Genomic DNA, 21,791 nt, shown 5'->3' on the forward strand with positions numbered 1-21,791 from the left:
TATCCAAAATATACAAAGAACTCAAGAAGTTAGACCGCAGGGAAACAAATAACCCTATTAAAAAATGGGGTTCAGAGCTAAACAAAGAATTCACAGCTGAGGAATGCCGAATGGCTGAGAAACACCTAAAGAAATGTTCAACATCTTTAGTCATAAGGGAAATGCAAATCAAAACAACCCTGAGATTTCACCTCACACCAGTGCGATTGGCTAAGATCAAAAACTCAGGTGACAGCAGATGCTGGCGAGGATGTGGAGAAAGAGGAACACTCCTCCATTGTTGGTGGGATTGCAGACTGGTAAAACCATTCTGGAAATCAGTCTGGAGGTTCCTCAGAAAATTGGACATTGAACTGCCTGAGGATCCAGCTGTACCTCTCTTGGGCATATACCCAAAAGATGCCTCAACATATAAAAGAGACAAGTGCTCCACTATGTTCATCGCAGCCTTATTTATAATAGCCAGAAAATGGAAAGAACCCAGATGCCCTTCAACAGAGGAATGGATACAGAAAATGTGGTACATCTACACAATGGAATATTACTCAGCTATCAAAAACAACGAGTTTATGAAATTCGTAGGCAAATGGTTGGAACTGGAAAATATCATCCTGAGTGAGCTAACCCAATCACAGAAAGACATACATGGTATGCACTCATTGATAAGTGGCTATTAGCCCAAATGCTTGAATTACCCTAGATCCCTAGAACAAACGAAACTCAAGACGGATGATCAAAATGTGAATGCTTCACTCCTTCTTTAAATGAGGAAAATGAATACCCTTGGCAGGGAAGGGAGAGGCAAAGATTAAAACAGAGACTTAAGGAACACCCATTCAGAGCCTGCCCCACATGTGGCCCATACATATACAGCCACCCAATTAGACAAGATGGATGAAGCAAAGAAGTGCAGACCGACAGGAGCCGGATGTAGATCGCTCCTGAGAGACACAGCCAGAATACAGCAAATACAGAGGCGAATGCCAGCAGCAAACCACTGAACTGAGAATAGGTCCTCTATTGAAGGAATCAGAGAAAGAACTGGAAGAGCTTGAAGGGGCTCGAGACCCCAAAAGTACAACAATGCCAAGCAACCAGAGCTTCCAGGGACTAAGCCACTACCTAAAGACTATACATGGACTGATCCTGGATTCTCACCCCATAGGTAGCAATGAATATCCTAGTAAGAGCACCAGTGGAAGGGGAAGCCCTGGGTCCTGCTAAGACTGAACCCCCAGTGAACTAGTCTATGGGGGGAGGGCGGCAATGGGGGGAGGGTTGGGAGGGGAACACCCATAAGGAAGGGGAGGGGGGAGGGGGATGTTTGCCCGGAAACCGGGAAAGGGAATAACACTCGAAATGTATATAAGAAATACTCAAGTTAATAAAAAAAAAAAAAGAGTTGGTAAACAGGGAAAAAGCTCATTAAACGGATTTTTTAAGTCTTGTAAAAAAAAAGAAATACTCAAGTTAATAAAAAAAAACTACATTACATTGGTTTACAGATCCTTTTTTTTTTTTTTTTTGAAAAGGATATCTTAGATTAGGTGCTTGTAAAATTAGATAGGAGAGATTTTTTTTTTGATTATCAGAAAGCCTCCTTTAGTGGTAGGCATATGTCGATATTCAACAAATAAATTAAATTAAATCTCCCCAGGAAGAGGATTAATCAACCATGCGGTATTCAGATGTCTGTGACAATTATCCGGATAATTGTAAGATACAAACCTGGTATTTCGAAGCTGTTCTTTAGTTCTCAATGTTCCAAGGTGCGGAGTAGACTCCTTGACACCACGGCTTATTTTCATTTTACTTTTGGAGGCAAAGGCTAAACACCCTGGGTCATGTTCTATCACCTTGTTCTAAATGGCAATCAGCTTATTTCTGAGTAGTCAGATTGATATAAAATTGTTATCCAATGTAGCCCCTAACCAAAATATTAATTTTCACACCTGCAGAAATCACTTCAATAGTATTTATTATAATTCTTTTTTGAAACTTGCTTTCCCTTCTATATTCTGCTGATTTCTTCCACCTTTGGCTTCATGCACAGTAGTGAGTTATGAAAGAATTGAATTGGCGAGCGCTTCCAATATTGCAAGACTCTTTCCTGTCTACTCTGTGTCTTATACACATAAAACTGTAGGAGAAAATGTATATTTCAATACAGAATTTTCATTATGCATTAGACGCCTGTAAAATTCCTTACTAAACGCTGTAATTGTGCATATGCAGTTTGTCACCTGGCATATGTAAACACAAAATTATTTGATATTATTGCATAGTTACATCAAAATGCCAAGCAAAAAAAATGGCATTCAATATTCGCCCAGGGTTTAGACATGAGGTATTTGTTTGATGGGCCAGCATTTATAATTCTATCACGGAAGAGTCTTTTTCCGTAGTGTTCACAGATTGCCAGTAAAAGATAATTCTTCCCTTGTGGACGTGCTTTATATCACATGCCCTCCACGTGCTGATGAGATCTTTGCATGGGTGATGCCAAGAGAGTAGTTTATCTGTGGACAGAGAGACACCCATAAGTGATAATGAGCCATGTGTGTATTTCAGGACTGGAAATGAGTTGTTGCAATTGAGGTTAATTTTGTCCAGCTCAAAAATGGAGAATGACCAGCTCCTGGCTTAATTCTAAAATCAGAGTGACAGATCAGTGGGTAAAGGTACTTTCTGCCAAACCCTAGAAGCTGCAAGAAGAAAAGATACCAAGAGAGACTCAATTCCTCTAAGCTGACCTTTGATCTTTAGAATTATCTCATGGAATGAAGACGCCCATCCTCACTCTCATAAAGGATAAATATCTAAATGTAAAAAAGGCTTTAAAATTCAGTAGTACTTCCTTGCATTTTATTTTATTCATTTTGTGTTGTAGCCCCTTCATTTAGCCTGTGTGTCTGTGTTCAACAAACTCTTGAATTCGTAAGTCTCATCCTTTGTTTGGAGCTTTATTTTCATAGCTCATTTGATCTCCATTGCTTCAAAATTATCTACCTTATCATTGCCTTGTTTTCCAAAGAGCCTGTGACAAAATGCTGCAAGGAAGACGAGTGAGCATATTTTACAGGTGATATGATGTTTGCCTTTAATCTCTCAGCCAACTCTGAGAACTGCTTCAAACTGAAAGAGATAAGCCGTATTAACCCATGGCATCTCCTTGTGAATTCATGACCTTCTTTCTGTGAGTGAGAAAAGGAATCCAGATGGGGACCTGGGTCATCTTGCCTATTATTTTCCCTAAAGGTTCTGAATGTTCCCGATTAACTCACCAAAGACGATGATCCGAGTTAAGGGTTCTGTTGTTGCCACTGTTGCCTATGTATATGGGCAACAGATATTGGAGTGAAGTCTGATGGGGTTGAGTGTCAGTTCAGGGAGATCCTCAGCTGACTTCTCTTGGTTGAAAGCACTCGCTTCTTTATTTCTTGACTTTCAATGGAGAGTATCACAACTGGAGGTCTGCTGCTAGCTTTAAAAAAGAAAAAAAAACTTATTCACTGTCTGTCCCACTCACTGCCCCTCCCCCAGTGACCCCCTCCTACAAATCCCTCCCCCATTCCCCCATCCACTTCTTCTCTGAGCCGGCAGCAGGCCTGTGGGTATCCACCCCCACCACCACACGCCTCCTCCCCCCCTCCCCCACCGATCATGGCACATCAAGTCGGTGCAAGGCTGGGCACATCCTTTCCCACTGAGGCCAGACAAGGCTTGCAGCTGGCTTTTATTCTCAGGGTTCTTTGGCTGCAGGGAGAAGCTGTACCCAAAGGCTTCCCCTGCAATGTGTTTATTCTATCCACTTTTCCTCCCATACCTTTACCATTCCTCTCAAGAACCCATAGTTCTTGGAAGGAAAAGAAGAAGAGAAGAGAGAAATAGAAATAAAAGTAAGTTAAAGAGAAAAAAAAAGGGAGAGAGCTGAAAGGGAAGGAGGGAAGAAGGGAGGGAGGGAGACAGGGAGAGAGAGAGAGAGAGAGAGAGAGAGAGAGAGACAGAGACAGAGACAGAGACAGGGACAGAGACAGAGACACACACAGAGAGAGAACACAGAGATGTTATTTGGGCCATTTCTTGCCTGAACAATGGCAGACATGGACAGGCATGGATTTCTGGGAAAAGAGTGGGTGCCTCCAGTTATATCACAGAAAGAGAGCTTCCTACACGGTACTTTCTGTTTCTCGGACTTTTTTCTCTTTCCTGATCTGTTCAAGCCTACAAGATTTCTCTACCACAGGGAGCACACCAACCTGAGGGATTTTTATTTGACTTATGTTCGTATTCCCAGCGTCAATCACGTTAGCCACTCTAGTATTTAGAGGGCTTATTGTCTTTAAGGGAAAAGATTAAGTCATTGAAATAAGCATACATGAACTCTGGGTCAATATTCGAAAATGCAAATGCAAGAAAAGAACTTGCTTGGTGTAAATCTTGGGAGAAGAACTGGGGGTCAAAGGAGAAGCTAGCGGAGTTGGACACGAAGTGCCTTGTGGAAGAAATGCACATGTGGGTGGAGCCAAAGAGACAGTCACAGACTCAGTGGTGGGACTTTCCCAACAGGTTCCCTTAGTCAGAAAGACTATACGATGTTGATCTTTCTTAACCACTAGAAAGATGGACAGAAACTTGAGTTTTCCCAAGGCGATCTGCAAAAATGACAAACAGTGGTTGAGCAATAAACTACAAGAGCTGGGTAGCTTGAGCGTCAGATTATCCTGCCCTTGAGCTGACTAAATTGTCTGTGACCTTTGCCTCTCTATCAAGGACCAACCAACAGGAAGCAAGACATACAGGAAAACATTGTTAGACAGCTTCTAGATGGAATCTTTAACTGTTTCTACTGGAGCATTTGGCTAAACAATTCCTTAGGGGCAGAAGTTTGAATTGGGCAGGAGTTGGGTATATTTAAGATCTCAAAGTCTGGGATTATTTATCCTAAAAGAGAGTGCCATAAAAAATAAGGAGTGATATGCCATAATAAGTATATTAACTAGAATTTAACACAGCTGTCAGATACTGACTGAAGTGTATAAAATACCATCTTTATTAATTTATCTTCTTAATGAAAGTTCTAATATGTATGTATGTATGTATATAATTATGATGATGGTGATTGATCCCATCATACATATGAAAAAAAGTGAGAAAAGTCAAGATCAGAGGACTTTTTCAAGGTCACATGTAGATGTATTATTGTAGTAATTACACAAGAATATAAAATACAGTGATGATATTGCAAGAACAGAAAGAAATAAGTAGTCCCATTACAGCTTACTGTCTATAGCTCGACTTCTATCCACCTGTTACACACATATAGCTTATATAATGTATATATACTATTGGTTTGCTCCTTATCTATCAAGTTAGGAATGTGATGTTAGCATAATGCTAATATCAATTTGAATATGAATAAGAATATTTAAAATAGTGTATTAGAATGCTTACAGGTAGCACAAAGCCAACATCTTTTGTCTAAGACAATATCTAGTGTCTGGTAACTTTTGATTCAGATTTTAGTTTCCTCGGTCACAAGGACAATCTTTACTGATTTCCCCCCTAGAGCAATGTTCCTGAGTCAAAAGGTTAAGGATAAGAATACAGAGAAGTTTCTCACATGTGAGAACAATGGTTCTAATCAGGCTCATGTTGAGAAGTCTTCTGTCTCTCTGACTTCTTTCCTATTGAGCCCCTGAGAAGAATCTGCAGATGGGCTCTGACAAGGCACAAACATGACTTTTATGGTTCAGTCCAGCTTTATTTTCATTACTGACTGATAAACCTCATCACACAGTCATGCCTTGAATCTACTTTGTTTTGTTGTATTGGCTTCTTTTCTTGTTTAGATGGTATCCATTGTTATCTTAGAGCTTTTCTGTGTACTAGGTTCTTCTGAAACTTGATGACCTCTAACTATTCCTGGAGTTGATTCCCTGTCACTTTTGTCTCCTGGAAGGGATGGTTAATCTTGACTATCAGTTTAATGATATTCCTTCAGGATCACTGTGGAAAAAACTTCTGTGCATGTCTGTGAGAGATTTCATGGATTAGGTTATTTGAGTTGGGAGGACCTACTCTAAATGTTCTTTGCATCATGGAATCATTTGGGGCCCTAGACTGAATACAAGGGAGAAAGGGAGCTAAGCACCAGCATTTGTCTTTCCATGCTCTTTGACTGTTGGTGTAATGTGCTCAGTTATTTCACTTTGACACTATGCATTGCTGGCCATGTATTCTAAGACTGTGAACCACAATAAACTCGCTTTTCCTTAAATTGTTTTTGTCTGCTGTTTGGTTCCAGAAGTCCATAAAAGGGGCTTTCTCTAAGACATACAGAAATAATTTCTGTCACTTACTGGGATAAACCATTGCTTTATTGTTTGGCCCCTGGTTGCAATTTAAAGTCAACAATGAGCCTCAATCAACGGAATGATCAATCTCTTCTGATCTGTGGTTCAACTCACTCTGTAGTATCTGCGTGGTAGCCTCTCTTCTTCTCCTTCATATAGATATACACTCTGGACATGGGCAGTCATTATTGTATGCAACATGGGCCCATTTACTGCCCTCTGCTGAGTCCTGAGGAACCTGGCCTCTCTGACTCCTCCGATGAGCTTGATTTTGATTTTTTCCAGCAATGAATCGACCTGACACATTCAGGAAAGCCAAATTCCTAACAATAAAAATGTTGATAAACTTACTTCTAATTGACTACAGAACCACCAGTGAAATTTATGGAGGCTCAGGAGATCTTTTGTCTTAGCTTCTTATGTGGGGTTACTATGCTGTAGTTTTTATATATTATTTTGTTGGGGAAAGATATGAATTCCCTGATTTGGGTTTAATGGAAAGACACATTAGAGTAGAAGGAAGTTTAAAAATATGTGCCTTAATACATGGACTGACCCTGGACTCTGACCCCATAGGTAGCAATGAATATCCTAGTAAGAGTACCAGTGGAAGGGGAAGCCCTGGGTCCTGCTAAGACTGAACCCCCAGTGAACTAGACTATGGGGGGAGGGCGGCAATGGGGGGAGGGTTGGGAGGGGAACACCCATAAGGAAGGGGAGGGGGGAGGGGGATGTTTGCCCGGACACCGGGAAAGGGAATAACACTCGAAATGTATATAAGAAATACTCAAGTTAATAAAAAAAAATATGTGCCTTAAAAAATACAGAAGCGGGGCTGGGGATTTAGCTCAGTGGTAGAGCGCTTACCTAGGAAGCGCAAAGCCCTGGGTTCGGTCCCCAGCTCCGAAAAAAAAAAAAGAACCAAAAAAAAAATACAGAAGCTGGGGGACTTGAGGCATGGATCAGCAGTTAAGATCACTGGGAGCAATTGATGTTCTTTCAGAAGACCCAGGTTCAATTCCTCGCACCCAGATAGTATCTCTCAACCATCAGGAACTACAATCTGTTGGAATCTAACCTCCTACCCCCTTCTATCATTTACAGGCAACTAGCATGCACGCCTACATGGCAAAAGACCCATATACTTGAAAAATAATTAGTTAAAAATGTAGAATTTAAAGGAAAGTCTACTTCACTTTTATAGTCTAAAAGTAGGCTATAATACAAGATTCATTTCTATGAGCAAATGCTTTGGTATTCATTCATTCATTCATTCATTCATTCATTCATTCATTTGTTCACTTATACATGATCTGCTTATTTATGACCCTATTAAGACTTTTGTGGAACTGTGCCCGGATGCCTGACAATAGCAGCTTAAATGGGAAAGCTTTATCTTGATCTTTGGTTTCACAGGGATTTAAGCGCCTTATAGTGGGGAAGGGATAATAGAAAGACTCGATCCTTGATGGAAAGAGCAAGAGTGGCCATGAGATGAAACAGATCTGGAAACATGAAGGGAACTGCAGATGCCCATTGTGCCTTCTTCCACTAGCCTCATTCCATCTCCTAAAGGTTCCCCAGTCTTCAAATATACCCTCAACTTGAGGCCTACGATTTAAATGTGTGCCGTGCATGCATATGCGTGGTGGGAGGGTTATATTTAAGCCGTAGAACTTCCATCAAAATTGAAACTTCATTTAGGCGGACAATTATCTAGTACACTAGTCTAGCCTCAAGGCCAACAATGGTGTTTTTCACCTAATAAGGAGTAGACTTAAAAACAAATGAATGGATGAACTGGTTGAAGAGTTTCTAGCTCAAAAATAATAGATGGAGGGGTTCATTGAATAAAAACATAAGAAAACTCTACTTGGTATGATTCACCACTTTCTCTTGTGCTAATTGTCCCATAATAGCCATTGGCAGCATCAAGTGGGTTCTGATAAGAGAGTTTACACCACACAACATGGCCAATGCCATAAAGAAGTATTTCATTTTTATAGTTAGAGACTATTACATGAGTAAAAAGTTACTAATATATTGAGCTATCCAACATTGCCACACTATTGGAACTTAGGAAATATAGAGGGTACAAGAGTACCATCTGTACCAAACATTTTATATATATTTTTAAAAGATTTATTCATTTATTATATATAAGTACACTGCAGCTGTCTTCAGATACACCAGAAGAGGACATCGGATCCCATTACAGATGGTTGTGAGCCACCACGTGGTTGCTGGGAATTGAACTCAGGACCTCTGGAAGAGCAGTCGGTGCTCTTAACTGCTGAGCCATCTCTCTAGCCCCAACATTTTATATTTTTGATGCAATTCATTAAGCAGTTTATATACTGGTAATTTTCATCTTCTCAGGCATGAGAGGATTTCAATATATTATTCTAATTTGATAGGTGAGATTCTGTGATTCAGAGAGTAACCCTACATGTACATCTCCATGCAGTTGCCAGGGATGATACTTGGTTTTCTTTGATATAGGTCTAGATCGTAGATTTTTGAACTTTCATGAAAAACCTAGATGCCATCCATGTAATCCTCACTCTTACCTGTAAGCTCTGTGATTTAATTCCAAGTTCTGAATCCACAGTTTATGAAATCCCAATTGAGAGGAAAATTCCTTCTTGGGAAGCAGTCTAGCATGGTAAGAAGGCATGGAAGAGTTAGACTTTCTTGTCTGTGCTTTATTACTGATTTTCCATTCTATACTGAGTGGTTTGGGGCAAGCATTTCAGCCACTAGACAGCTTCCATTCTTTCTCCTTCACTATACAAAAATAATGTTGGTTTGTCTCTTCAAGGACTGGAATGGGAACGATCAATTATATTGACAATAATTGTCATATACTAACTGCTCAATAAATGTAAGCTTTTAAAGAGAGTGATGGGGCATATTTTGTAACTGTGGCGTCTTTTTAGGCCACTATCTTAACTGTATTTTCTCCTACAATAAAATTGATGCAGATTAATGGTTTTACTTATTTATATTGCACCAACTAACCACAATTGAGGTTTGTTTGCTTTCCATATAAAACCAAGACCCACGTCAGAGTCACATTTTTTTTGCTGTAGGATACATGTTATCATCCACAAGTATTTATCCGTTCGAAAATTCTGTTGATTCTGCTGGAAAATTATCTCGGAAGTACTCCAGTATTTTCAAGTTTAACCAAAACCCAAGATTCCAAAGAGAATAAAAATGGGCATGTTAGCAAACTTTCACTACAAAATGCTTTAAAAATGTAAAGTGTTGGAAGAAAAAAAAATGCAACTGGGTCACCTTCACATATTTCAGCCCAAAGTCACCTGACTTCATTGCTTCTGGGCCTTTGTTGGGCTGAATATCTTAGAAGTTTATCTCAAGACAACCAGAAGAGAAAGGGACTGTGAGAGGGATATAGAGAAAAAAGGCCAGAAAATCAGGCGATATATAACCATCCAGGGTATGCCGTATCAATACAAATTTTCCAACTAGTTTTTACTTTCTCAGTTTCTATCATCACCAGTAGTTTATTAAATTATATTTTTATATTAGTCAAAAGACCAAGAATGAATGCCCATTAAGTTATGAGTCCATAAATGGATTAATCTGTCCATGTTAGAAAAATCCTCACAATAAGATCACATTCCCTAAACACTGTTGCTTTGAGGACTAACTTATCAGCTTTCAGTGAACACTTAAAACTCTTTGGCCCCTGTTGCTCACTTTTAAGGGGCCAGACCATAATATACCCTATATATTAACCTCTTTCTACATTCCAAGTACCAGCTACCAACTAACGCCATCTTCCATCTACCAATTAGGAAGCAAAATGAAGCAAAATCCCATGTTTAGTGTCTCATGGATATACAATAATGAAACAATTGTTATTGTTTGGATCCATCTCCTGGAATTATCTGTTGAGTTCCCTCCTGACAGGAGACTAAAAGACTAAGGAATCATTAGGTATATTGTATCTCTCTTGGGATCTGGTGCATTATTCTTTAACAATACTTGTTAAGAAACTATATTGTGGCTAGAGGAATGAACCACTCTTTACAGTACCTATTCCTCTATCAGAAAACTTAAACTTGGTTCCCAATACCCACAATGCCTTGGAGAGCTCATAACTACCTGAAACTTTAGCTCCAGAGGACCTATACTCCTATTCTGATTTGTGAAGTCTTCTGTATATTCACATAGAAAATCTCTCTCTCTCTCTCTCTCTCTCTCTCTCTCTCTCTCTTTCTCTCTCTCTCTCACACACACACACACACACACACACAACTTTAATTTGCTTTGCTGTCTTTAACTAACAAGTTTCAAAAAGCTAAAAATAAGGTATAAAATTAGATTTTCAAAAATTTTGTCTGGGGGTTTAGCTACCCCAGCAGCACTCCTACTGGGTGGGATGGGACACACCCATCATCTCAGCAATAGACAGAAAGATCAGGAGTTCAATGTCAATCTTGACTATACAGTAAGTTAGGAACCAGCTTGGACTGTTTTGAAGGGAGAGGAGGAGGGAAAGAGGGACAGGGGGAACAGCAAAATATTGAGGTAACATTGTCTTTTATTTTTATACATGATGATCTTTGGAAAACTATCACTTTTATTCCTAGCTTTCAATCTCAAGAGAACTAAGCAGGATGCTATGTGATCTCCATAGACTCCTTGGATGAATTTGTCTCAGTGTGCATGACTATCTTCTGAGTAGCCTGCTTAATTCACACTTATATAAATTTAGTCCTAATAATGTTGGTTTCTTCTTTGAAAATGCTGTCCTTTCCCTCGACTTCCAAACATTTAGTTTCATTTCCAACGAGAGAAAATCCTGGAAATAGCAGCATTGTTTGTCTTTCTTTCTCACTAACCTCCCCTGGGCTTTTCAGAAATCCCTCTGCCTCGTTCTAAACAGGAAGTTTCAGCCGGCAGTTGTACAAATGGCGCTGTATTATGTGGGATGTCACCTATTGTTATTGGAACAAAGGTATCCTGAAATAAGGACAAAGACTTCAAATCCGCTCTAGTCTGGGACCCTTCGGTAGCCTCTCATTGTATCTGGGGAGTGATTGAGTGAACTGGGTCACTCCGAGAATATACTTAAGCTGTGGAAGCTCGGCTATTATTAGGCTGCCAGAATGGAGTTTCACACAGAATATGTAAATGACATTTGTAGTCACCCTGCTTACCAATCTGCTTTGCATACATGTGAGGCAGGAACTTTCTGAATACATGTGCTTATCCGTATCTGTATGCACATATTAGAAAATAGGCATAGGGAACAGCACATAACTTAATCCTCTGATGTTTTGGTTTTGACACTGGGTTTTACAGTGTCGCTCAGAATGGCCTCAAATGCATAGCGATCCTCCTACCTTTTTTACTAAGTGCTAGGATTACAGGTGTGTACTACCATTCCTGGTCAAAACTCAATTCTTTTCAGGGGTTCTAGGAAAAGGAAACTGTGTATTAATCAAAGATATTACGGCATTTCTTCTTTTGAAATGCTGTTTATAATCCTATGCGTCTCAAACTAAATATGCAAGAATATGTACATATATATACACACATACAGATACATATATACATATATAATATAAAGGATAAGCTTATCAAAAGATAAGCTGTTTAAAGACTCCCACTTAGCTGCAAGCACTTTCACAGATGGCTTCTCATCTCAAAGAATTCTGAAGGCAAGAAAGTATTTATGAAGTGCAATGCAGCTCTGTCTCCTGACATTGCCTGTGGCAATATTCTACTTTGTTTTAATAACAAGTAGTAAATCACTTCCTTATTACTACCTGAGATGATTACAAAGCAAAATTAATGTCCTTCTTGTATCCTTTCTTGCCGTTTTTGTCTTGTTGGACACTTCCCTGTACAGTGAGCTATTTTAGATGTAACCATTCCCCTTTCTCCAGGCATCTTACGCTCTTTGGAATCTGGGTCATATGTATATCTCCATGTGCTTAATTATCTGTTGTGGTTACTGAGTCATGCTTGATGTATGAAATGGCCCAACAATGAACAATATTTATAGACAATTTAATCCTAATGGTTTTAACTAACTAACCCTGCCATACACATACATACATACATACATACATACATACATACATACATACATACATACGTACACACATACACAATGTGTGTGTGTATATATATGTATATATATACAATGTATATATATTATGTGTGATATATATATATATATACAATGTATATATATACACATTGTGTGTGTGTATGTGTGTATGTGTGTGAGTGTGTGCGCACATGTGTACACTCTTTCATCTCTCTTATCTATGTAAGACCTTGCTTTCCTCTGTTAACATAATCCCTGCATTTTGCTTTCCTGACTCTACCTGTCTATTTGTTAGCTTCTATGTGAGAGATCTTTCAGCTTTGCTCAGAGCCTTTTCTACCCAGATGTTCCTAGGGGCTTCCAAATAGATTTTACCTTCGGGGATGTCACTTTACAAACCTTCACTTGAACTTGGTTGAAAGTCCCTTCTATATGGAACAACCTTCTGTTTCTGTGATGCTAAACTGCTCCACAAAGTTGACATGAGCCTGGGCCTGGTGGGACACACACTTGAGGCCATTTCTCTGGTGCTGGTGCAGGCAAGGGGCTCAGTGTCTGAGCTTCTGTGTCACTGTCAGTTTCAGAGTTACCTGGAAGCCAGCCGGGCATACATAAGATCTGTCTCAAAATGAAAACAGAACATGAAAACATCAGCAGCAAAACCCAACCAAACAAAATAAAAATAACACAACCAACCACCAAATAAACAAACAATAAAACCTCAGACACCATTCTGGATCTCATGGTATTCAAGTGTCTAGATGACACCCATGACTCACAGAACACGATAGTTCCACCATAGAAATATGGAGATCCCATGGTAAGTTTTTTTAATTAAGAAAAGGAAACTCTCTAGAATTTCAGTCTAATTAAAAAAATTAATGCTTTAAAATGCATATTGACTTCTTGACAAATCAATGTGTTTCTGGCATTTTAATTAAACTGTATAATGATTTAATTAGAAGACCCCCCCACCTACACAAGAACTCAAAGATGTTTCAGAAAACAGAGCTCTACTCATTTCCTGTGCACATGAATTTAAGAAGTGGTAAATGGATAAGTCCGTTTTGCATGACTGATATTGACCTTCTGTGAAAATCGCCTGCAGTTTTTGTTATTATGTGATTTCTACAACATGCTGTTTCATAAAAAAAAAAAAATCACAGGATGCTAATTGGGGGTCTTGGAGCTTTGTGATAGAAATGCAACTTAATCCAGAATAGATCAAAAGGAGAAGTGTTTGGGCTTTGTAATGGGGTGATTCTAGCAGTGGACCGTCTTCAGAGTCAGTGAGCAAACTGCAGAGGGTCAGCTCTGTTACTGGGACTTAATCTGTATGAATCACGGAATGCTACTCCACATAACACTGACTATATGTGTTAAATGGGATTTCTCCACCAGTTTAAAAGGATTATTGCTTTGTGCTTCCAATGCTTAAGGAAAAAGGTATTTTATACTTTCTTGCCAATTCTGACTCCTTGTAGAGCTAATATCCCATCACGGTGGGTCATAGGTGAAGTTATGGCTGAATAACCATACGGAAAGATGGGTAGGACACACGTGACTGGCCATGGTGATTCATAAGCTTATTTTATCTACCCAAAGCTGCTTCCCATTTTTACTAAAACAAGTAGAAGATGATTAGGTCCCAGATGTTGACAAGTGGTCAGTTTTAAAGGTCGTGGGAACTTAGCATCCATCTTTGTTCTGTTACTTGTTTATAGGAGTGACTTGAAATTGTTGTTCTGAGATGGGACCTGGCATGGTGACAGTTTGTATAGACCTTATCCCTGATATCACCCTGCTCTGCTTGCTCATTCAGGATTTAGCGAGAACACAGCCATTACGGACTCTTTGAGTTGTATCTAAGCAGGAAAAAGAGAAGTTGATAGCATTGGCCAAGATTCAAGACAGCAAAGTCATCCATCCTGGGTTCTTGAGGAACATATAGAAAGAGACTACTGGGAATGTGTATTCTTTCTGCTTAGCACATTGGACTCAGGCCCATGTTTGTCCTCTGATGAGTTGTACTATGCTCAAGTAAATACTTGTTTTGTCTTGTTTTTGCCTGTTTTCCTTCTTATAGTCCATTTTTGATCTTCAGATATTAATGATAAATTGTCAACAATTGTTCCTCCAAGAAATCCATTTTGTCGTGCTTCTTCAGCCAGTGTTAGCAGGAAGGAGCATGCCACCTCTAACTACATTGGCTTCACTAGCTTCCCTGTATTCTTCTTTCTTCTGAAGCAAGAGATAAAAAGCAGATGGACTAGATTTCATCTAGATAGGATTGTGCCTCTAAAAGGACCCAGCTCAGGCGTGACAAAGAGACAAAATTATTCATCCAAAGATCAGTGCTCTGTGGGTCTGAGGGCAGGTCTGTGGACGTTTTTCCCACTTGTAACGTGTGCCACAGTAAAACACAGTTCCCTGACTTCCTTCTCCCATGCTGCGCTGCCTGGATTTGATCTATTTGATTTTTATATGTCCTAGTCATAAAATAGCTTTGGACACCAAGCCAGGCATCAATCTAGGATGAACAAAGAAATGATGTCTGCTCTGCCCTGACTGCTAGAAGAACACCACCGCCAACAAGGTATCTCTTCGCCCATCGCCAGCGGTGATGATTGTGCATATCTACCAAGGCTAATTTATAAATAAACTGTCTTTCTGTGGAGCGAAGACTTTGAAGTCCCAAGGTTGTTATTGATTTATAGGTTCATAACATATTCGTGCTGTTATGCCCAGCCATAGGTCTATTTTAAGGTGTTAGAAAAAGAAAAAAAATGTATTAATATGTATCCTTTGAAATGAATCTTATAAATAAACTCGTAAGGTCTTCGTCTGCAAGACATTCTCTCTCTCTCTCTCTCTCTCTCTCTCTCTGTGTGTGTGTGTGTGTAAAATACATGACATTATTCAGAAATACATTCTTAATGTCATATATTAAACTATAATACTGTGAATGCATCATATTTTCTTAGTGGCATGACCTAAATGCCAAATAGAAACATTTTAATGTGAAATTGGATGGGGTAAATTGACCTTCATATTTTCCTCTTTAGTGTGAATTATTCTCCCTTCTAAGCATTGTAGCATTAGCTTTTCGGTAATCTAATTCCCACTGTTGAATGTGCAAATGGCCTACAATTTCAGATTTTGAGACAAAATACAATAAATAGGGGTCTCTGAGAAGTGGACACCAAAGGAATTGTAAGAATCTGGGCGTGGAGCCGGGTGGGACTCAGCCAGAGGAGTAAGAGGGGCTTTCAGTTTCCAGAATGTGGCATCCAGATGGGCCACATACTTAAGAAGTCACAAAGGTCTTCATACCTAAGATGAGGGTGGGGGTGGAGGTGGTTAGGACCCAGCAGGGTGCCTGGAATGCCCTGGGTCCTTGCCACTCAGGAGCTGGGGACACAGAGCCAGACAGCTGTGGTGCAGAGAAAGAAGGGAGAGAGTTCTGTGGAGGAGGAGGACAGCAAAAAGTGATTCTGAGGCCATTTACATATCTCCAGGGCTTTTTTAGTGCTCAGAATTAGAATACTAATCATAACTGAATCATAATTTGTACAAGTAGTTCTCCTATGAAGTGGGTGTTTTATATATTTTAATTACTCATCACTATATTTTATTTGTTTTTCTTATCTATGAGTGGGTGTAAGTTCTTGTTCTGGCTTTTTGACCCTTACTTATCTCTATAGGTGATTTTCTGGTAAACTTCATGAATGAAAAGAAATATAGGAAGTGTTTGAAATGATTGTAAATATGAACATACAAAGCACCATGTGGTAGCAGAATATGTCTGAATTGTCTGCACTTGTTCCTACAACTGTCTCTTCTGCCCTCAAGTCCTGTTAAGTCTCAGATTATGAAGCAAAGAGATTAGTATTATGCCTATTGCTCTCTGTAGGAAATACTGTTTTGTTTTTCCTCTCAGACTGCTATGTGAACTACTTGAATTCTCTAGTTTTGATGCCCAAGTGTCTCAGGGAGGTGAATTATGGGTTGAACTATGAGTAGAGGATGGCTCTGCTGCTGTATAAGATTCTAATTTTTATCTCAAAATTCCATACTCTGTATTAATGAGATGGTTCACTGCCCTTCCTCTTAACCACAGAAAGGGGTCTCAAGAGGTCAGATAGCTAAAGGATCATCAGTAAGTTTAAATTAAGAAAAATTGAAAATGTTAACATCCCGATATATTTGTGTGCTGTGTTTTTATTTTTTTTTTAAAGCATAACACATAACAGAAATATCAAACCCTCGGGGCTGGAGATACAGCTCAGCAGATGTGAGTACGCATGCTCTCATTCAGGATTAGAGCTCAGTTCCAACACCCTGCGTACTCACAAAAACATCTGTAACTCTAGATCCAGGGATCTGATACCCTCTTCTGGCCTCTTTGGTCATCTGCATTCTTGTGTACATACCTATACGTACGTACATACATACATACATACATACATACATACATACATATATACAATATGCATAAATCTTTTAAGAAATTCAAAGGATCTCTTCCTTCTCCTGTTTTACGTTTCTTAAGTACTCGTTTGAAGACAAGATATCATGAGACAAACTAAGTTCTTGTGACTGAAACCAGTAGAAAATTCTTAAATTATTTAGTTCTGGGAATACAATAGGTACATACAAGGTACCTTTTTATCCCTTAGTTCTCATTACCTATTTATTTGCATTCAATGCAGAAAGTTTATTTTACTTTGGCAAACCGAACTCTTTTATGCTTTTGAATAAGTTAAAAATGAAAGGAATAGTAATGTGTGGGAGCATAAGTAAAACTTACAGCATTTTTAAGGACTAAAGTAGTGATTACGTTTTTAAAATGTCAGAAAGAAGCTAACAAAGTACCTGACAGGAAAAAAAAAACCAGGATAACTACATGCATATTTCCAATTTTTAATAATTTATCTCTATAACAGCCTAGAGACTTGAATGTAATTAGACTCCTTATGTATGTCACACCTAATTACACATGCTTTAAAGATATTTTTACAGTGTCTTCCAAATAAATGAATGCAATTGCTGTTTCTTCATGCTTTCTCTGCAAGGTGTCCTGTGGACTAAACATAAAAAAAAATTGTGATTCTCAAGGATGTTATTCTAAGTGGATAAAAAGCTACCTGCAGAAAAATAGCCGTCATGAATAATAAATCCCGAGAGCGCCTTGCTAGCCATCAAAATAAGTTTTTACAATCCGTAGGTTCACAAATAAATATGAAAGACCTGCTTTCCTTCAAGTGACTTCAAAGTACACAGATTGCTTGCTAGCATGCGAAGTGGCTAGGTGGGAGCATGCTGGAATAAAGAACAGGGGGAGCCAAGGAAGAGGTATATTTTTTAAATGATGTGTGTGTTGTAGTAAAATTATAAGTGTAAAAAGGAGTAGTTGTCTTTTGCCCCACTAGGTCTGTACCGTGGTGCCCAAGGTATCTGCTAGATATCTTGGCGGAAACACATCCCAGCCGCACACTTTCCTACACTCAAACCCTCACATAGAAGAATACACAACACAATAATATTAGATCCAATTGGTAAGATATAATTGCCCACTTAAACATACAAAGCCCAGTACCATCCATCCCTTGAGAACATTAATAACGACCTGTAAATACACAGAACAGAATCTTAACATCACCTGCCATCTTGTCCTACCACCGCTTCTATCCCTCTCTCCCTCCTGTCTCTTCCTCTCTCCCCTAGTCTCCTCCTCTTCCTTCAAACTTCTCTCCCACCCATCCTTCCTTCTCCTCCAATGACAGGCCTCCTTCTATCCTGTACCTGCCCATCACCAGTACTTTACAAATTCAATGGAGAGGTGGTTCTGGTGAAGTCACCTGAGTTCTGAGTCCTTGACTAGGCAGCTAGTCACTGTCCTTGGGGCAGTGGAATTGGCATCAAAATACAGTAACTTCAGGGCAAACCACAACATGTGTGGATGTGTTTTCCTTGAAGGGTGTGATTGTCCCTTTAGGTTTCAGAAGAACAGCGGGAACTGTGTCTGAAAAATGAAAAAAAAAACTTACTTGATTTGTTTAATCTGGGACATATATGTTATCATGTTTGAATATCTGATCAATTGATGTTGTGATGATTTTATCACCATCCTTCCATTTTGAAGCAGGAAAGACATCATCATTTTATCTGAAAAGGGATGAGGTTTTTCCAAACTTGATTTTATGTTTTCTCAGCTAGCTTCCATTGAATAGTCTCATGCACCAAATGTCAGCATTGGACCCAGTGTGAAAAGGGGAAGGGTTATTTTGATCCTCAGAGGAGTTATGACTGAGTAGACAGGAGACAAGTGAACCATATCCGAGGTAAAGGGTAATGATTGCAGAAATCAAGGAAGAAAAGCAGGTCTTATGACACTAGGGATGAGGTGAGTGTTTAGCACCAGGGACAACTCTTAAGACTTCCTATTCCTGAGAATGCGGACCAGAAAAATGCGGACCAAAGGTAGCTAGCTATATATGCCATTAGACAAAAATGACCACTGAACAAATATTGTCAAAATCCCTTGCCTGTCAATTAAGACGTTCACCACAGAAAAGCCTGGGAAGGATTGGGTTGAACCTGATGTGCTCCCCTGGAGTCCCAAAGTTTGAGTGGTATCTTAGAATTTACAACAAGTGAAGGTCATCGGTACTCTGAGGGAAGGGGCAGGCCATGCTGATAACACACAGCTGAAATCCCAAAAACTGGAGAGAGAAGTAGAAGAAAAGATTAAGGGTTCAAAATTATGCTTTGCTGAAGATTGATGAGAAGCTATCTGAAGTCAATGGAGGCGTGAATTATGAAGCAGACATAGACATTGCTGCTGGGAGATGAGGTGGGGAAGATCTTGGGTTTAACAGTAGAGACATTTCAATAACCCATTCAGAACTTTTTCTTTAGAAAAAGAAAGGTATGGCTGAGCATACCTGTTTTTCATTGGCTCAGCTCTTAGCAAAAGGCCAACAAGCTCCTATCTTAAGAAATTCTTCTCTGAGATGGAGGTTATACTCTCTTCTATACAAAAACCTTAATTAGAGTCATTTTCATGCTTTTTTCTTTTTTTCCAGCATCCTGAGGAATTGGATCTGGCCCATGGTGGCAATGCTGTGACTCTGGAGTTATCTGCTACCCGGAACTGCCCAGGATTTAGACTTGAAGTAAGTACACTGAATTTAAACTCTGCAAGTGGTAGCATTTCACTGTACAATTGGTATAACAATTGTGTCTACCCTATAGTGCTGATGTTTTGACTCATGTGTCAAGGGTATATAGACAGTGTCCAGTGAATATCCATTAACTTTTTTTATCAATACATCACTGACATAGATAATTGTAGGCCTGCCTTGAGACTTACCATAACTACTCTATGAGCTGGAATTTCCTTGATCTATTTAAAGGAAACTATGCCCTCATAGACTATTGGGAAACTGGGTGCATATCAACAGGACCTCTCTGGAAAGGTAGCCATTATATAATAGGTATCCACTGGAAACTAAGACTTGACCAGGTTGCCAGGAAACAAGATTTAAGGGGTTCTGTATGCAACAGATTGAATCCCTGGGACATTGGTTCCAGCTCAGTGCACACTTCTTTCCCCTCTTGTATTTTATCGTATGAAAGTGAGTCACTCCTGAAGGGTCAGTATTGTTCTCTGGCCTCCTGCTCAGGTCGAGGTGGCACGTTGCAACTGAGATTGTACTTTTGAAATGTTCATTGTCTCCATCTTTATCAAAGGCCGTAAAGGCAATAAGAGGAAGGGAGGCAGGCTACATATGAAGTCTGGGAATTAAATCAAAGGTAGATAATAGACAAAAATTCATCCTTTAGACAGCCAATAAAACACCTGCTTCATAATGCTCTCTCACATCTGTTGGCATGCATTCTATGACCTTTGAAAATACCCAACTTTGCAAATTCAATTGTAATATATAATTTCCACCTAAAATGCAATAAAATGTAAGTGACCTCTTCACATCATTAATGCTTTTATCCAAAAGGAAGAAAGTAATTTATAAAGCTGTGAAAATACAGCCTCGCTGGAGCCTTGCTGAAACTGTCCACAAATCACTGTCATTGGTTTGTGCTGGTCCCTGCCTTACAATGATCTAAGCCTAACATTGGAGCTACTGTTGAACTCAAGAGCTCATTCTTTACTCCACATCTTTCCTCTGTCTAAGCTAGCATGCTATTATAATTTACAGTAGAAGGATATGACTATTTTGAAATTACAAGCTCACAGATCAAATGGTTTTCCAGAAGTTTCATAGCCCTCAGCACTAACCTACAGACAAAAGCTAAGACAGGCCCACTTGCCTGGGAAGGTAAGGTTCCAGAAACCTGTGAGGTTCTGCTCTCTTACAGAAAGAAAAAGTAACCAGCATTCCTGAAAGTTTAAGAAAGTAGGGCTGTGACTCTGTGGAAAGAATATGTGCGGTATTAATGTGAGATCTAATGTTTGGGTCACCAGGATCCATGTAAAAGCAGAGCATGGAAGCATACATCTGTAGTCCTGGAGCTTGGTGAGGAGAGAGAGGTAACAGAAGAGCCTGGGGGGTCATCTGAGCAAGTCATTTTAGCTAAAATGTCAAGCTCCATGTACGGTGTGAAGGCTGTAAGGTTGAGCATGATGAAAGAAGGTAGTGAACATTGATTGGCCTTTTCATGTGCACACATGAGCTAGAGCACCCTCACACAAATGTGAACGCACCACACACACACACACACACACACACACACACACACACACACAATGATCTCAGTACTCACATTGGTCTTGTAGAGAAGCAAGAGAGGAAGTAGGGGGAAGGGCTAGGAACCCAGTCAAGGCAAGAAACAACTGTTAGAAGGAAGAACAAGGGTTGTTGTGTAACACAGAGTCTAGATATATTGGGAAATAGAACCTGACACATTTACAAATGGGTTGGATAGGTAGTATAAAAGACATGGGGACTCATGACAAATTTTAGACTACAGGTATTGTGTGAATTGTCTAGGAGTTGGTATAAAGAGGCTCATTTGACAGCTGAGATTTTGGAGGGTCACATGGACTTTGCAATCTGCTCAAAGTAATGTCTTGCAAATATAGAAGTACATGAACCCAGGCTTCTCAGATTCCCAAATCTAAGCTCTGTCTCGGTGGAACTTCTCTTCATTTTCAGGTTTGTCTCAATTCTTACATTGCAGAGAGCTTTCTCTTTCATTTCCCAAGACATGCTGTGTAACACTGAGGAACCACTAAGAAAAGTGCTAAACCATCCCTTTGTATCTTTGATCTTGGGCCAGCCAAATTCTCTGTGGTTCCTTGCTCTGGAGTTAGACACAGC

At 39.5% G+C, this 21,791-nt stretch overlaps 1 long non-coding RNA gene and 1 other non-coding gene across 3 annotated transcripts in view; one reads left to right on the forward strand and one right to left on the reverse strand.

Annotated features, from left to right (window-relative positions):
* LOC148000260 (uncharacterized) overlaps positions 1-21,791 on the forward strand; it is a 48,127-nt gene that overhangs the window by 18,555 nt on the left and 7,781 nt on the right. For both annotated transcript variants that reach the window (XR_015641324.1, XR_015641323.1), the window contains exon 3: positions 19,536-19,625. This is a non-coding gene — a long non-coding RNA (uncharacterized LOC148000260). The remainder of the gene's footprint in view (positions 1-19,535; positions 19,626-21,791) is intronic.
* Positions 14,928-15,070, reverse strand: LOC120097984 (small nucleolar RNA SNORA48). Its single transcript, XR_015642064.1, has one exon. It is a non-coding gene; the product is annotated as a small nucleolar RNA SNORA48 (small nucleolar RNA).

This window comes from Rattus norvegicus, chromosome 17 (genome assembly GCF_021556685.1).
Source record: "Rattus norvegicus strain SHRSP/BbbUtx chromosome 17, alternate assembly SHRSP_T2T, whole genome shotgun sequence".
NCBI lineage: Eukaryota > Metazoa > Chordata > Mammalia > Rodentia > Muridae > Rattus > Rattus norvegicus.